The sequence below is a fragment of the Pinus tabuliformis genome, chromosome 5_1, assembly GCF_031772625.1.
Source record: "Pinus tabuliformis cultivar Carrire ecotype Pingquan chromosome 5_1, CPIR1, whole genome shotgun sequence".
In the NCBI taxonomy this organism is placed as follows: Eukaryota; Viridiplantae; Streptophyta; class Pinopsida; order Pinales; family Pinaceae; genus Pinus; species Pinus tabuliformis.
Genome location: NC_142305.1, coordinates 367279200 through 367292960, shown reverse-complemented (window position 1 = coordinate 367292960; position 13761 = coordinate 367279200). Strand labels below are relative to the sequence as shown.

The following is a 13761-nucleotide window of genomic DNA, read 5'->3' as shown; positions in this document are numbered from 1 at the left end:
GATAAAATCCAACATACTTTTATTCCCCCCAACTAGAAATATTGCATGTCCCCATGCAATGTACTCATTGAGTGTGCAATACTTTTTCAAAATGTTTTTATTGGTTTGCAGGAAAATTGATTTAAAACATTTGAAAAGGCTTTTGTATTTGTTATGGAACAAGTAGTTAGTTTATGAATGAATGAGGGAAATTTTATTTTATTTTATTTTATATATATATTTTTTTATTTTTACTTTTATTTTTTATTATTAATAAATAACAAATTAAAAATCAAAAGTTTTTTAATTTATTATTTATGTCGATTTTTTTTTATTTACTAATAATAAAAATAAGAAAAGAAACTAACCCTAATTAAAAAACAACCAATACAACCTTCAAAGTAGCAGCGTGAGCCATGGCCGTGCAAAAGGCTTGGGATGGCAGCTGCTGTGGCGTAATGCTAATTTGGAAACAGCAGTAGTCAAGCAATAGAAACCTGCTGCTCCCTGTGTTAATATTGCGGGGGTTCGTCTGTAAAACTATGTGAGAGGGCTGCCATTTAGGCCTATTGATCTCGCCTATGTTGTTGTTGCTGCTTCGATATCCATTTGAAGCGCTGGTGCCTCAAGATTCTAGTACAGCACGTCGAACTGTTTTATTGGAGCTGTTGTTGACAAGTTTGTCCCATCTGGAAGCCAGAAATTCATTCACTGCTATGGCGTTTTGGCCATAGGACATCGGTGAGCACCAGTATGCCCAAATCCACCACAAATCCTCCAAGAACAAACACAATGAGCAATGCAAATGATCCAAAAGTTTGTGAGACAATCATGTTCCGCCCCAGTGAGGCTATGAATTTAAAAAGTGCCAACGACATCTGATGCATCACAAAGAGGAGGAAGAATTGCCTAAAGAACCTCTCAGCTGCTGGTGCAAAACTGATAACATAGTATGTAACACAAACCCAAATGCCTGCTTCTAGCAAAGAGAGTGGAATTCTCACTATCCATGTTGGTAAAGCATAAGCCCAACATGGATAGAACAGAAGGTCTCTTTGCTTGTAGAAAACTGGAAGACGGCTAACTGTCATGGATAATTCTGGGAAACCATTGAACATTATATGAACTAGTCCAAAGAAAAGAGCTCCCATGTACAGGTTTCCATCATTAACAGTTCGGTGATGCATTTCCGTGCGTAAAAACAGGGTCATTGTGACTGTCCCTACAACTAAAATCTGTGTTGTTTTGAATATATATACAAAAGAGTTTCTCTTCATAAGCAGCCATTCTCTGGAAAGGCAGGCTCTGAATATGTTTGTTTTACTGACACCATACTTTGAAGATGAAAGAGCAGCGGGATGGTTTTTTTCCTATCATATGGATGTGATAACTCTTCTGAAAGGTTCTTGCCAACATGAAATGAATGAAAAGCCTCCGCAAATTCTTTGACAGGTATGTAACGGTAGAGTTGGCTTTCAACTACCCAATACTGTTCTTGATCCTTTCTCGAGGTCACTTCCTGTAAGAAATCAGCAACCCCTTTTCTTTCTGGGCACTTGAAGCCCATGGACTCGAAGAAATCAAGCACATATTCTCGAGGTCCTTGATAAACCACCTCTCCTTCAGACATTAAGATGATGTCATCAAATAATTCATATGTTTCAGGAGCAGGCTGCAGAAGAGAGATCAACATTGTCGTATCCAAGAGATGGATAATTTGGCGAAAACACTTGATGATCTGGAAAGTCGTAGCACTGTCCAATCCGGTTGAAATTTCATCCATAAAAAGAGCTTTTGCACGACCGACCAACATTTCTCCAGTGGTAACCCTCTTCTTCTGGCCTCCAGAGATTCCACGGCGCATCTGATTTCCAACCATTGTGTCTGCACAAATGTCCAAGCCCAGAACCTTTAACACATAGTCCTTGAAAAGGCTAGTCCGTTGTCCCTCAATTGAAATTGACAATTCATTTTTGAGTTTAATAAAGATCTCTTTCTCAATTTCCAACGTCAGGATAAGATGGCCTCTCACTGCAGTTCCTCTCTCTAAGAGATTCCAACAACTTCTTTTCTCAAGCTGGCTAGGTCATTGTCGACAGAAGCACCCTCTAGCAACACAAACTTTCCTTTAAGGACATCAGTGCTGAGTTGATTAAGTGCATCTGCCTCAGACTCCAACGCCATTACTTTTATATGAATTGTTTTATTTATGAGTGCGCTGGTTGACTGGTTTTTTTTATTATTTTATTATTATTATTATTATTTTATTATTAAAAGTCTAAAAAATGAAATTAACCCTATCTTTAAAAAAACAAAAATGGTTAGGTTTTTTTTTTAATCAATGAAAAACGAAAGTTTAGAAAGAAACTAAACTTTCTTAATTTTTTTTTTAATAAATGGACATAATGATTTGCATATTGAAAGATGTTTTTGATGAAGCATATTGCAAAACATGAATTTATTTATTCTTGAAATTAGGCTAAATCATCCCTATTTTCTGATCCTCACGATCACACTAGGCGCGGAGGAGAGCATACTTATTCTAAGTAAAATCAAAGCTAAAAACTCAAAATGAAAGCCTACCTACTCTATACTAATTAGAAAAAAAAAAAAATTAGTTATGTGTAATTAAACTTCCAATGACGTCATTCACGTAGTAGTAACAACAATATATCCAGTAGCAATTTTTTAAATGAAAAATGAAAATATTCGAGAGTGAATAAATATAGTTGCTCTATCTGTAAATCAACTAAATAAAAGTAAAAAGACGAATCTAATCTAATACTTACCTGGAACCATTGCTCGATAAAGCTTTGATAGGCACAGTTTCTCTCACTTAGATCATGTTGTAACTCCTGTTCTTCTTCTCTGATCTGCTGTTCTTCTTCCTCGATCTCTTGTTCGAATGATTGTTCGCCATCAGATATGCAGGATTCTTCAGGCGTTGAATCTTCGTTTGTTTCTTGGGGAGTAGTTGAACCTTTAATTCTTGTCAAGATCTCCTCTTCCAAGGAAGAAGAGATCCCGACTTCTGCTAGGATCTGAGTGAGTAGTTCCAAGCTGACACTCATTATAAAATCATATTGAAAGAGATTGTGAACAAAAACTCTTCCAAATCATCACACTAAAAATTGAATTAAAAACAAAAGGACCACAGAAATAATCTTGAATTCAATACTCAATTAAACCCTCTTACAAGGACTGCTCACTAATTGAGTAATAGAATCCTTCAATTATAACCATGAACCATGAATTCATCAAACACTCTTCACAGTTACGAAAATCAAAAACACTTGCAGATATTGAAATTCACACTTGCATAAATGTAAACACACCCTACATGCCCTGATCCATAAGAGGTCGAGCCTGTTACGGTATCTCGAATGCGATGTGTAGGCTGTTCCCCACGTCTTACCGCCTTAACACCTCGGAGTTAGGAACATGTCTAAACACACTTGCAGAAAAATCAAACTAAACTTCAATCCATCATGCCTCCCCGGCAACGGTGCCAAAATGTTGGGTGAAAATATTATCGTTTAATTATGTTGTAGTATTTGCCCAACTATTTAATTTGTCAATCCGAGGTTCGTAGACTTATGAGGCACATGCACTATATATGCAGGGCTGAAGTGGAACTAATCTTATCTAGATTACTGGAATCAAATTAATCTAAGAAGGCATTAAAACATTAACTATGAAAGCAGGAAATTGCATAAAGGAAAAGCAGTACAACATGTGAAGAATTTGAATGACAAATAACATATGTGAGCTCACAACAATAAAACTATCTCAAATTATATTACAAGAGTCAAGTTACAAATCATGGAAGCATAACAATAAAAGATGAAAAGCTAAGAATTCCTTTCCATTATTCATTATTCATTATTAAAATGAAGAGAGAGCACTCTCTTATATACATGAGGAAGATAACCTTCTCATAATTACATATCCAATATTCTCTCAAGCACCCTCAACTAATTTCCCATTATTACAAGATATGATCCCACAAATCTCTCAAGCATTTTTAACTACTTTCCCATTATTACAAAATATGATCCCTTTTAATCCTCCATAAATCTCTCACATATCTTGGATAAGGTATGCCTACCAAATCTTCCATGATTTTCTCCTTTGGAATTGGATAAGATATGCCAACCAAATCCTGAATGATTTTCTCCTTAGGAATTGGATAAGATATGCCAACCAAATCCTTCATGATTTTCTCCTTAGGAATAGTCTTGCATAATTATCTCCTTAATATGGTGGACGAGATATTAATTCTTCACATATTTCCTACAAATCACAAAACTCACATATTCTTGAGATATATATAAAAATATGTATATTTTCTAATATTTAATCATAAATTCACTTGTAATAAAAAATGAATAAAATGGAAAATAAGAAGGTGAAACCCAAATGTATGTATGAAAATGATATGATAAAAGGTTAATGGGATGATGAAATGTAAGGAATAGTGAAGAAAAAGGTGGATGAAAGTATGACATTTCTGAGTCCCAACAGATTGCTAGACCGTAATAGAAACATAAAACATATTTTCAATTTGAATATTTTGAAACTACTTAGAAGATGACATTGGTTGTAGAAGTGGATGAGTAAAATTAACTTTCATACATTGAAGGGATTTCAAATATTAAATTATAATAGAATACATGATACTTTTATGTTCAAGAAAATATTCTTAAGTGTTTTCTCTAAATTCCTATGGTTTTTCTCTAACCTCAAGACTCATTAGTTTTCCTCTTTCATTCGCTTGATCAAAACTATCAATGTTTATGGAAACATCAGAATCAAAAGGAGGCTTTTCATGAGTAAAAGTTTTTATATATCTTACAATCTTATAATGATAATTTATTATTCCTCTAGTGTCATAATAAAAATGGGGTAATGAGTGAAATGATAGACTGTCAAGTTCTTCAGCTTCACTGAATGCATGACATTTGTCCTTCAATTTTACTCTTCCAAACATAATTGGAAAATTTGGCCAAATGTTCTTATGAAGTTTACTCTTATTTTGTTCTTGACCATTTAATTTTGTTTGATTTTCTACTTCTCTAAGAGCAATTATTTTAGGAATGTACCTTGGAAATACATGTGGGCCAACCTCACTCCCATATATTCTAATATAGAAAAACAACTCTTCAAGAAACCAATATCCTATTTGATTAAGTTCCTCTTTTAACTCTTGGCTAATTCTTGGAGGATCACTACCAAATATGACTTCATCTAGAGGGATCATTACATAATTGAAAATGTCATAAAAATGAAATTTATGACACCAAATGCGTAAGTGAACCCACACGTTGTTTATAAATAATCTCCTCCAGTTCTTCACTTGAAGTAGCATCTTCCTTCCCCCCAATTTCTTGTTAGAGGAGTCTCCATGGGTTTGTTGCTCTCCATGTGGAACTTCTTCAGTATCTCGTTGGCACACTCACCTTGAGAGATAAATAGTTCCTCATATCCTTGCCATACTTCCATACCAAGAAAGTAATGCATGAGCCCCAGGTACTTCATCTCGAATTACTTTGGAATATCCTCTTTGGAAGATTTTATCGTCTTCGTGTCACGTGTTAGAATCAAATCATCAACATATAATACTATAATCAACAAGCTACCTTCAAGCACAATATCATAAAGGTTCACATCTACTTCGCTTTTGGTGAAGCTCAACATGGTGAAGTAATTGTCATTCCTGGTGTACAAAGAACATGGTGCTTTCTTTAGTACATATAATTCTCTCTTCCATCTACACACATGTGATTCTCTGTTGAAGGTCTCAAATCCTTCTGGCTACTCAATATACACCTCTTCCTCAACCATACCATTGAGGAATGTTGTCTTCACATCAATTTGATGTATCTCCATTCCATCTCCTCTGACAGTGCTATAATAGATCAAATTGTAGATTACTTTGCTACTAGAGCAAAGGTCTCATCATAATCAATTCCCTCCACCTGGTAGAACCATTTGGCCACAAATCTAGGCCTATGTTTCTACACACTCCCATCTACTGCTTTCTTTTCCTTATAAGCCATCTAGAACTCACCACTAACTTGTCTGCTGGTCTTGGAACCACTTCCCAAACATTGTTTCTGATAATGGATTCATACTCCTCAACCATTGCATCAACCCAAATGGGTTACTGCACTTCTTCCTCAAATGAGGATGGCTCAACGTCTACACTCTCACTCATCAAAGCCATGTATCTAGTGTATCGATCTGGTGAAATCCTCTATGTGCGCTCTAATGTTGGTGCTCCCACATTCTCTCTAGCATCATGAATCAATCTACCAACCTCTTTGGTGCACTTCCTTCCATCTCTAGAAGTCTTTGCATGAGTGAGTTCTTCCACTCTTTTCTCCTTTGTATGTAGCTACTCCACATCATCCCAAGGTTCCTCTTTTGGATCTAAAAGCTCCTCATATGCATTTAACTGAAGCTCCCTCTCAAGGGAACATATCATGGCCTTCTCTTCATCAAAATTTACATCTCCAGGAATTGTTGTCATCATGTTGGATGGAAGGTACACCCGATAGTTGTGAGGTGTATCAGTGTACCCTACAAATATGCCCAAATTAGTTGTTGGCTCTAGATTTTTCCATGCATCCTTGGTAACATGACAATAGATTAATGAACCAAATATCTTTAAGTGTGCCACATCTGGTTTCTTATTTGAAGAAGCTTCTTCTGGTATACTCATTCTGATAATTTCATGAGGCATTTTTTTTTTGTAAATAAACAGTTGTGTTGCATGATTCATACCACAAGTGCAACAGTAGGCCCTGATCATGTAACATCACTCGTGCAACTCCCACAATAGTTTTGTTCTTCCTTTCAGCCACCCCATTTTTTTGTAGTTTATGAGGTGTTATTAACTCTTGTCGAATACCTTCTGATGTACATAATTTCTTGAATTCATTCAACACATGTCATCCACCATTATTACTTCTTAGTGCATTAAATTTCCTATAATCATCTTTCTCGACAAGTTTTTGAAATTCATAAAATTTAGTGAACATCTGATCTTTCTTCCGCATTAATAAAATCTAACCCTTATTAGAGAAATCCTCAAAAATTATTACATAATACATCTTCTTGGTCATGGATGCTTTCGAGAACGGTCCACACACATATGAGGGAACTCTATCAAGGATCACTTGCAATCCATTGTCTTTATCATGAAAGGAATATTTGGTGTACTTTCACAATGTACGCCCTTTGCATGTACCTCTCTACTCTAATGTACCCTTGGGAAGTCCCGTAGAAATTTGTTGCATGAGGTTCAAATCTCCGTGGTGCAAGTGACCTAATCTTTTATGCCACAACTCACCGATGTCTCGGTTATGCACCTTCTCTTCTTTAGTGCTCAAAGCAACATAGTCTTCTATGTCCAATTTGTATAGGTTCTTCACCTAAACCCCGATATGCTTCACCTATCCTGAGGCTATGTGACGAAGGAAAGTCTTTCCCTTTATAAATATCACAGCATAGCCATGGTCCTCTAACATGGAAACTGAAACTAAATTCTTCTTCAAAATTGGTACATACATGACATCTTTTTATGTGAGAGGAGTACCAGAATCCCTCTAAAAGGTAACAATATTGATTCCGGTCATGCAATACCTCCCATCATCTCCCATCTCAATGTGCATTTGGAGGCCCTTCTCCTCCAAGTCACTAAAGAACTCTTGTTTTCGGTCATATAGAATGAGGCTCCATTGTCTGGGTACCACACACTACCCATCAATGATGTCACCATGTAAGTGATGAGCGTGAAATGTAGCTTGAATTAGGATGTAAGAGCTTCAACTGTCGCTCCTCCTAAGGGCTTCTTACCAACTTTCTTGTGTGGACACTTTGCCGCATAGTGTCGCAACTCATGATAGTGAAAACATTTAATATTCGACATGTCCTTCTTCTTGCCACCCTAACTGGAATCCAATTTGGAATGGGATGAATTCCCCTTCCATTTCTTTGCCTTTCCAGCTAAGGAAAAATTCTCCTCATCATCATGATTGGATGAGGATCCATCTCTGGTGTCCCGTCAAATCTCTTCTTGTACCAAGTCGGACCATAATCACTCCCCCTTTGTTAGCTTTTCCCTCCCATTAATTGAGTCCTAGTAGTTGTGGTAGCTCTTGGGAAGGCCTAGAAGTGCTAGGCTCACCAGATAATCTTCAACAACTATAATACCAACATTTCCAATCTCATCCCGACATTGGGTAAACTTGGTCAAATAATTCGGTATTATGTTGCCCTTCTCCATCTTGAATTTTCTAAGCTTATCCTTCAATGCGAGCTTCTTATGGCAATTATTGCTTTGAAACAGGTCTGTAAAGGCCTTCCACATTGTAAATGGAGCTTCCTTACTGTGGAGGTTCGAGACAATGTGATCTTGAACTCCTTCTAGGATAATCCTTCACTCCTTTTCAATACACTTTCTCCACTCTGCCAGATCCTGAGCATCAACTAGCTTAGGATATATATATATATATATATATATATATATATATATATATATATATATATATATATTTAATTCCTTAGGCTTGTTGTCTCTATCCTATCCTTCCAAGAAATATAGTTCGAACTAACCTCAAGGGCATATTCTGGTCTCAATCCATAGAACAACATCTTGTTGGCTCTAAAGTATGATACTGTAAATTCAATTTCTCCTACAAAAGACAAACTCGTATTCTCCTCTTCTATAGTTATTTCAGCTCTGACACCATGTATAAATTTCTTGTAGATTCAAACTGTATATTGTAATATGCTAAAACAATTGACTTGAATCTACTCTACTCATGAGTGGAAACAATAAACGGTCGATGAAATCATGAAGCATAAAAGAGAAAGAATTCAATCAAACATAACACAATAATTTTATGGGGAAATCCACAGCTTAAAACCCCTGCTATATGTATATTGCATTAATCAGAAAATATGAGAATATTACAATTCTTTTCTCAAGATCGATCAACCTCTGCATTATCTCTATCTATCTCACTGCATCCCAGAAAAATTTAAAATAATACTTAGCCAATTTTGTTGCCTTCCAAGCTCCTATTTCCTTGTGCAGTTTCCTTGGGAATTAGCCCATATTTAATTGGGAAATTCCTGAAATATGAATTGTGAAATCCTCATAGGCCTTCCTCTAATTGCATGCACCACTTGTACAATTCAAATGGTTATGCAACTGATACTACACTGTCCCTAAACTCCAATTCAACTGGGGCTTTCTCTAATCTAACATGCATGAGTTAATTATGGGTGAATCTTCAGTTTACTGGTTGATCACTACTAGTTACACCCCACTACTGGATCTCCCAGTGATTCCTCCATCAGTTGGAACTAGTTTAACTTACTTTAACTTAGTTAGACTGAATTAAAGAATTACAACTCAAAATAAACTCAAACAAGGATTCTAAAAAGTAGGAGACACTCTACATGACTCTAGTAAGACTCCCAACTCAAATTAACTAAGCCAGCTAAGTCAAATTAACTTAGTTAACTGTTACAAGTTGTCATGAGATGTGGAATTACAATTTAATTCCTAATTTAATTCAATGACAAAATTAAATTAGGATTTTCATGTTGTATTTTATGTGGACAAAAAAGCTAAAGAAGGAGAAGGAGGGCTAACTCCCTCTATCATGTCAACCCTAACTTATCGACCTATTCTAGTGGGATCTGTAGTTAGAGGTCCTCCACCCCAACTATTTGGACGTCAGGCCCTGTTTTGGTTTGGCAATACATAAAGTGAGATAACGCCAACTCCTAACAATGGCATGCAAAAGGATAAGCACTAAATAGAAATTTGTGTAAAGATTGATAAAATATTAAATTTATTTTGTGCTCATATGTCAGAATCCATCTACAAAATAATAAAGATGATAACATGTGGTACTTATCGTGCATTGTATTAATTCAAAACCACTGCGAATGAATGATCCAATAACATTCTACCCTGCTCATCTTACACTATATTAAATAAATACCCCTCCAAACAAACAATCTAGAGGCACACATATCATTTCAAAATAAAAAGAAAAGGGATTTGAACCAATAAAAATGTAAATAAATATAATTAATAAATTAAATATATATATTTGTTTTCTAATGTTTACTTTACAAATTGTTTATTTAATTTTTAGTGAACAAAGACTTGACCTCCATTCCTTATGTTGTGGGCCCAAAAATTAGTCAACATTCAGAGATACATGGAAAGAAAGGGGAGAAGGAGACCTGATTCCCGACGTTAAGTTGGGAATGAACTCCCAAACTGTTCTAGTGGGACCCGTCGTCAGGGTTGATTATAGTTAGCCTCGACGGCGATTGAGGTGTGTTAAGAGAAAGCACATACCAATAAAACCTGACTCTTGAATTGTTTCCCTTGCAACCCACAAGTATTGTCCACATGGAATAACCTGAGTTATAAAGGATGTACACTCGTGATATGTGTTTGTCATTTTTAATTTATATTTTCAAACTGCTCATCTCTTTAGATAAGTTTCAAGAATGAATATGCTATCGATTATTAATGAATCAATATGTTGCAATTTGAAAAAACAAGTTGGGAGAGTCACATACTTTATTAACAATGTCTTTCCACGATACACATTCAATTGCCGCAAGTTTTGAAAAGTTGCACGCAAAATTTTATCAAGTGTTAAAGCTATAGGTAATTTCATTAAATGCATAAAATTGCATAAAACTTAGTGAACATTGCAGTACAATACACATTTAAAACAATTCAATATTTGGTTATTATTATGATGATTATAATTATATTATCATGATTTTTTGTTGGTAGTCGTCAATAATAAGTTACTACTCAAATAAAATATGTGATCATATGAATCTGTTGCCTCGCATAATTTGGAGTCAACAGTGGGAAGTGAAACAATTTGGCGAAAGAAGAGATGTCTCAACCCCTGACTTGCTTTGGGGAATTCTGGCTGTGGCAGGAATTCTAGATATGGCATATGTTCTTTTTATTACTGTCATACTCACACCATCCCAAGATTAAGCCATTGATTTGGCTCAAACAATTATGTTTTCACAATATTTAAACTCGGAACAAAATAAATGCAAATATTAAAGAACCATTAGTAGCGAGGCGTTTCTATATTAAATTTCCTTCATATTTTGTAGGAACAATTAATAATGGCTCACTGAAGAAGCTGGAGTGTGTAATTAATGCAATATTGCCTTTATTTACTATGTTAAGCATGAAAATCCAAATCATTGTTGATTTTAAATTCCTTACATATTGGAATCGTAATTAATTTATATGTGACTTATAATAAAAATATAAACTTATTTTTTTAAGCAATGTAACAAAAATAAGAAATTATGGCAATAAATTCTTTCCCAAAAAAATATTGTTCATGTTAACTAATGGTTTTGAAAATTTTATTATCTACATGGAAAATTTACAAAGTAGCATATAAAACAAACAATATGTTTTTTAAAATAAATATAAATATAACAAATAATTAATAAGAATATAAATTGTAAAGTGTGAAAGCATGCATAGAGTCCACCAAGACCTGGACTAACTATGAAAATATTTAACAAAGGTCCTTTCTTTATTGCAATTAGTACAGTACATTGAGTACAGACTGTCAACCCGGTTTGTGAGTTGATGAGGGTCACAATCCCATGTTACCGAATGTGAATGATTAGGAACTCTAAGGATATTCTTCCCTCCTAGATTTTAGGCTTTAACTCCACATGAGGGCTTGTGTAGCTTACGGTGGAATGTACTCTCTTGGGTAGGGCATAACCTCATGGTAGGAATTGACTTGCATTTCTTTCTTGTTGAACTTCATGAGGCTGAAAGCCTTACCATACGTACTACCTCAATATTGAGTTAACAGGTAGATGAAGTCATCCCACCATGAACAATATGTAGCACATCCCTATTATTGGAAAGAGAGTCGGAGGCCCTTCAGAAGGCATTAAGTTATTGGTTGGGGGTGTCCCACCTATAATTCCTTGTACCTAAGAAGAAAATGTTTATAAATCAAAAGCTCACTCAGTGCATCATTGTCCATATGGTCAACGCTGATTTTTAAACCTTCAGGAGAATTTCCCCATTTGTGTGTTGAATTACAATCTTCCTATGTTGTTTTTTGTACTCGAAGAACCTGGTGGATTCAGAAAGAGTATCCTTGTTGTAAGCTTGAGAGGGATAGCACTGGTGGATGCTCTAGTGAGTCACTGTGACTTTTGAAGGACATTCACATAGGCCTAGCTGGTTGCAAAACCACTTTATCCAAGCCATAGCGAAATCCACTTTGGATGGGTAGAGTGTGTAAGAATGGAGTAGTACCTGATAAAAGCCACCGGATCTAAGATCCATCGAACTACTCATAACATGCCAATAACTGCTTAATTGGATCATGATAACATCTTGCACAGATTCACATTGTGGAGAAGTTAACCAAGAATGAAACCTTCTAACTCTAATCATATAGCCCTTATCCATTGAGCCTAATGATGACCTAGTCATGCTAGCTCCAAATTGAACACATAGGCATCACCCTATCACTATGCGATGAAATAAGGAGTGACATGGACAAAGGAATATTTCTCAAGACAGACACAACAACAAAGCATTAGGGGTTAGGGGTCGAGGCCAGAAATAAAATAACTATGCACGTTGATGAATAAGACCAACCTTGACTGGTCTTCAAACTGACTACTGCCACGTGGGTCACTGAGTTGCTTCCATGAGGAAGATAAACGATGTTGTTACAATGATACACTACCATGTGGGGCATTGAGTCACTGTCACATGGTATATATATATTTAAAATTATTATATATTAATATTTTAAACTTAGTTGGGGTCTAGACTACACCTGGGTGAAGCAGGTTCATGTACCAATCAAGGAGACCGACCCCAACTAGGTCGAAGGTCAGGGGTTAGGCCTAGAAATAACAAAATTGTGTGCACGAATGGATATGGTTGGCTGAACAACGTTGTTACAATGTTATAATGCCACGTGGTCCAATGAATCATTGCCATGTGGTATGTATGTATATATATATATATATATATATATATATATATATATATATATATATATATATATATATATATATTAATATTCTAAATTGATTTTGGGTCTTGACTACACCGGGGTCAAGCAACTTGACATACAAATGAAGGGTACGGAACATGACTAGCTCATAGGTCATGGGTCAGGGCTATAAATAACAAAACTGGGACTGTGAATGGTTAAGGTTGGCTCCAAATGGCCTTTGAGTTGACTATTTCCACCTCGGCCATTGAGCCACTACCACATGGGAGGTGAACGACGTTGTTACAATGTTATATTTCCACATGGGCCACTGAATCGCTGTCATGTGGCGTGTGTGTGTATATATATATATATTTCAAACTATTGTATATTAATATTTCAAATTTAGTCAGAATTGGGACTACACTTGGGTCAAAGCAACTAAATGTACCGATGAAGGGTACCAACACCGACTAGGCACGCTGAGCTCACTACTGCCACCTGGGCTAGTGAGAAACTACCACATGCAAGATGAATAGGGTCGTTACAATGTTATACTCCCACATGGGCCACTAACATGCTGCCACGTGGTATATATATATTTCAAACTATTGTATATCAATATTTTAAATTTAGTCAAGGTTTGGACTATGCCCTGGCTAACCAGGTTGATATACGAATGAAGGAAAATGAGCCTAACTAGATTGAAGGTTGGGGACTCAACCCA

The 13761-nt window shown here is 35.8% G+C and overlaps 1 pseudogene; it reads right to left on the bottom strand.

The window, feature by feature from the left end:
- Positions 1–375: 375 nt before the first annotated feature.
- LOC149164970 (ABC transporter G family member 39 pseudogene) lies at positions 376–2163 on the bottom strand (annotated as a pseudogene).
- Between the last annotated feature and the right edge of the window lie 11598 nt (positions 2164–13761).